The sequence below is a fragment of the Elgaria multicarinata genome, chromosome 7 (assembly GCF_023053635.1).
Source record: "Elgaria multicarinata webbii isolate HBS135686 ecotype San Diego chromosome 7, rElgMul1.1.pri, whole genome shotgun sequence".
In the NCBI taxonomy this organism is placed as follows: Eukaryota; Metazoa; Chordata; class Lepidosauria; order Squamata; family Anguidae; genus Elgaria; species Elgaria multicarinata.
The window spans coordinates 116,922,801-116,927,398 of NC_086177.1; the positions used below are offsets into that span (position 1 = coordinate 116,922,801).

Here is a 4,598-nt window from a genome sequence, read left to right on the forward strand (position 1 = left end):
GGCCACTGGCTCCTTTGGCTGCCCGGCCCTCACAGCTGGGCCTGAGCTGGGACAGTGTGGGTGCCGGGTGGCCATTCGCCAGGTGTTGGGGGTGGACAGGCCACCGGCACCCTTTGCTGCCCAGAACAGATGGCTGGGCCTGGGCTGGGCCAGTGCGGGTGCTAGGTGGCCATTCTGTGGGTTTGGGGGTTTGGGGCAGGCCCCTGGCCCCCCACCCCCTGGAGAATGGCCACCTGGCACCCGCACTGGCCCAGCCCAGGCCCAGCCGCCCTGGCTGGACAACGAAGTGAGCTGGTGGCACCCCCACCCCACCCCCATGCCATGGGAGAATGACCACCTGGCACCCGCACTGGCCCAGCCCAGGACCAGCCGCCCTGGCTGGGCAGCAAAGAGAGCCGGTGGCTTGCCTACCCATACACCCACCCCAGCCCCTGGAGAATGGCCACCTGGCACCCGCACTGTCCCAGCCCAGGCCCAGCCACCAGGGATGGGCAGCGAAGGGAGCCGGCGGCCTGCACAAACCCCACCTAACGAAGAATGGCTGCCCTGCACCAGCACTGAACCAGCCCAGGCCCAGCCACCAGGGACGGGCAGCGAAGGGAGCCAGTGGCTGCCCAGTCCGGATGGCTGGGCCTCGGCTGGGCCAGTGCGGGCACTGGGTGGCTGTTCTCTGTGGTGTGGGTGTGGCAGGGGGCTGGCGGCTTCCGTCGATGCCCAGCCCAGGCAGCTGGGCCTGGTCTGGGACAGTGGCAGCAGAGGCAGCCATCTTGCACCCCATCCTCAAGTCATCGTAAACCTAGGCCATCAGATATTATGCTGCGATTTTACTTTAACAGTCTCTCACAATCCCCTGGGAAGTCTGTGGCAGACTATTTGGGAGACTACGTCACCTGTCAGAGCATTGTACGTTTGGAGGTACCTTGAATGCCTTGCTGAGGGAACGGCTAGTCTGTGGCATCAATGGGGACAGGATGCAGAGGCGTTGACAGGCAGAATGCAAATTAGACTTTAAGAAAGCCCTGGAAATTCTGCAAGCCGTGGAGGCGGCAACTCAGAATGCTTTCGATTTGCTGTTTCTCTATATGCTGATAGGAGAAACTAAGGGGGGAGGTGTGCACTTTGGTTCACTTTAATTTCTGCTTTGACAAATGTGAGCCGGTCTTGAGCAAAAGCACAAAAGCTCAAAATTTTAATAAGAGACACTCGCCTAGTTACAACTAGGCCTGTGCAAGCCTCGGGCCACAGATTTTGAAATTTAAATTATGATGGTCATTTCATGACAGATCTGCCATTTTAGGACGGAACCACCGTTTTAATGCACAGCCCTGTTGTTGTTTATTCGTTCAGTCGCTTCCGACTCTTCGTGACTTCCTGGACCAGCCCACGCCAGAGCTTTCTGTCGGCTGACAGCCCTAGGCCTCCGTAAAGGAGAAACGGCCTACAAAGCATCCAGAGAGCTTCGGCTATGGGGTGGTATATAAATGAATTAAATAAACCGCCCAGAGAGCTTCGGCTATTGGGCGGTATAAAAATGTAATAAATAAATAAATAAAATAAAATAAATAAAATAAAATAAAATAAATAAATAAATACAACTCCCAGCATGCATTGCCTGGGGGGGCTGAACCTACCAGAGCCCAGAGACAGTTGGCACTCGTGTCCTTCCCACTGCCACTACCGTGATCGCCTGCTCACGGGCGTAGTGGCTCGCTCGTTGCTGCAATCTGCCGCCCCCCACCATGGCCAGCCACTGCCTGAAGTGATCCAGCATACTCTGGTCCCCGGAGGAGTCCTCATGCGTTCCACAGGCACCACACAGACGCCTGCTTCGGATGTTGGGAGGAGCAGTCGTCTGTGGGGCGCCTGCAGAACACAAGAGGACTCCTCCAGGGACCAGAGTATGCTGGATCACTTCAGGCAGTGGGAGACCATGGTGGCGGGTGGCTGATTGCAGCAACGAGCGAGCCATTATGCCCGTGAGCAGGCGATCACGGCAGCGGCAGCGGGGAGGACACGAGTGTCCACTTCCCAGGCAATGCATGCTGTATATGTTGTATGTATTTTTCATTAAAAAATAAAAAAAGGAAAAAAGTAATGAGAGAGAGAGAGAGAGAGATGAAATAGAAGGAAAGAAGAAATGAAAAAGAGAGAGAGAGAATGGAAGAGGAAATAGAAGGAAGGGAGGAAAAGAAGGCAGGAACGAGCATCTTTTCATTCTTTTCCTGCAAAAACAGAGACATTGGAGGAGTGAGTCCACGAGGTTTCTACAGGGTTTGCTCCATTGGAGCGACTCCCCATTCCGACCATTTCTCCCCACTACGCTTGTCTTCCCCATGCAGGGGATTCAGCCATAGGACTCCTCACCTGCAGCCGGAAGTCGTTTGGCCCAGCCACAGACTTGGGCCACCCCACTGACAACGAGGCCATGGGGCTGGGGGAGGTGTGCTTTGGATTTCCATGGGGGTCTCCGATCCCAGCACTGACCTGACCCAGGGATGCTTAGCTTCAGCTGGCGGCCTTCGTGAAGTGCCTTCAGGCCATGCCCTGAGCCGTATTCACCCTTCCCCAGGGATTCCCACAGCAGCCCTGTGAGGTGGATCAGAGTCCACAGGAGTCTTGTTCGGGCTTTCAAGCTGCCACTTACCTCTCTATATATACATGGCCAGGACAGGGGGCCACACCACAGAACCCCATCCCCACTGTGACATTTTCCCTCAACACATCTGAAATGCAGAAGCAAAAGAAAATTCCAAACCTTTTCTCGGCAGGCTCCTCATTTTTTGGCTTCCTCTTCTGAAAGTAAAAGTGTGAGAGAGGAAAGTTAGCAATGACTGCTGAGGGGCCTCCGTGGTTTTCTGTCTATTCGGACCCCCCTGGGAGGGGAGCCCAAGGGCCCAACGATCCCCCTTCCCAGGGGCCGACACAGCTTCCGCCTCCCTGTGTCCCCCAACCCTTTTGTGGGAGGGAGTTGGGTGGGTGCGGAAAAGAGCAGCAGCGTGGCATCTTGCTCCTTCAATAGCCCTGGACACACTTTGTCACCGTCCTGCTGCAGACAGTGCTGAAAACAGGGTCTCGCAGAAGGGGGCCACACAGTGGATTTCCCTCCCCCTCCCCATAAATGGCAGCCCAGGGGGCCCCAGGGTCGGCCTCAAGGGCTTCCACCGATTCATGGGGTGAGTTTGGGAAGAGCCAAAGAGTGTTGTGAGCAGAGAGCACAGGGCTATTGATTGCTTTACTGCTTCCCCTTTGTAGCTCAAAGGGGCTCCTCACCTTTTTCTTGACACCTTCCTCCTGAGGTTCCCTTTGGTCTAAACAGAAGGAAATAATGAAATCAGGCAGGCATTTCCTGCTGTAGGACCAGTGTTCCCCCTCATTTGATGAGTCTGGGGATGATGGAGGTGGGAAAGGAGATGTCAGAGAAGGTGATCTTACCTGAGCAGGTTGTTGTGCCGTTGTTTTCGTTGATGGCCCAGCTCTTGGTGGAGAAGATGGAAGGGACTGTTTCAGTGGAGGAGATGATGTTGCAGGTGAAGGACACGAGGATGCAGAAAGAGGAGAGGATGGAGAAGGAGAAGATGGTGGGGAACAAGACTCTGGTGATGACGGTGATTGGTTGGATGATCCCGAGTCCTGTGAATATACCAGTGCAGAAACTTCACTTTGGTCGATAGTATAATTGATCACTTCCCAACTTTCACCACTCAAGCTCCACTACCTGTATGTTCATTTGGCTTAGGGGCTGCCCTTGGGAAAGTCAGGGAACACATTTGGCCAACACATTCATCAATCCCCCGCCCCCCTGGAAATACCTCAGCTTCCTTCTGAGCCATTATGACCAGGGAGAGGGGAGGAAACCCCCGCCCTCCCACCCACAGACCCCATAGCTTATGCAGGAGTACACATTTCCCCTATCCCACATTGTCAGACAGGTGATGTAGATGTCAGTGGCATAAAGGTTCTAATTCTCGACCCAACAGCCTGATGAATCATGAAAACCTGCCACAAAATAGAGCAGCCAAAAACATCACTTTGCTAATTTCTGCTTCCTGCTCATCTCCAAACCACGGCCAGTTAGAGTTTCATTGTTCAATCATGATTGTTTTATTGTATTTTGTTGTAAATCTATTATTATGCAAACCGCTTGGATCTTTTCATTGGAAAGCGGTATAAACATCTGCATAATAAACAAGAAATTAATATATTGTCTCCTCTCTTTAGCCAAACAGCCAGTAGAGAAGAGCCACTGACCTCACTTTCCTCTACCCAAGTCCCTTCAGACGATGTCCATTTATTCTGTGAAGCAAAGAAGAGCAACCATTAAATCCATAGGGTTTACATTCACATCCACCGTGAATTCACCACCCATTTTGATTTGCATCTTGAGGAAAAGCCCCCCCTCCCCGGGGAAAAAGGGGTCTCTGGGCTGCTGCTGCTGGCACTAAGAAATGGAAGGAGGCACTTCTTCAGCCTCTGCCTTCGTCGGCTGCCTGCCACGCCACCCCTCCCCGCCCCTGCTCGTGGCACTGCGCGAGCTTCTTTGTGACCTGGTTGCACCCAAAGGAGCTGGGCCCAGTGGCGGAGGGTTGTCAGGGGAGAGT

The 4,598-nt window shown here is 53.8% G+C and overlaps 1 long non-coding RNA gene across 1 annotated transcript; it reads right to left on the minus strand.

The window, feature by feature from the left end:
* Positions 1-2,754: 2,754 nt before the first annotated feature.
* On the minus strand, positions 2,755-3,593 carry LOC134401215 (uncharacterized). Its single transcript, XR_010025644.1, has 3 exons — positions 3,433-3,593; positions 3,271-3,308; positions 2,755-2,793 (listed from the first exon to the last, which is right to left on the minus strand). It is a non-coding gene; the product is annotated as an uncharacterized LOC134401215 (long non-coding RNA).
* Between the last annotated feature and the right edge of the window lie 1,005 nt (positions 3,594-4,598).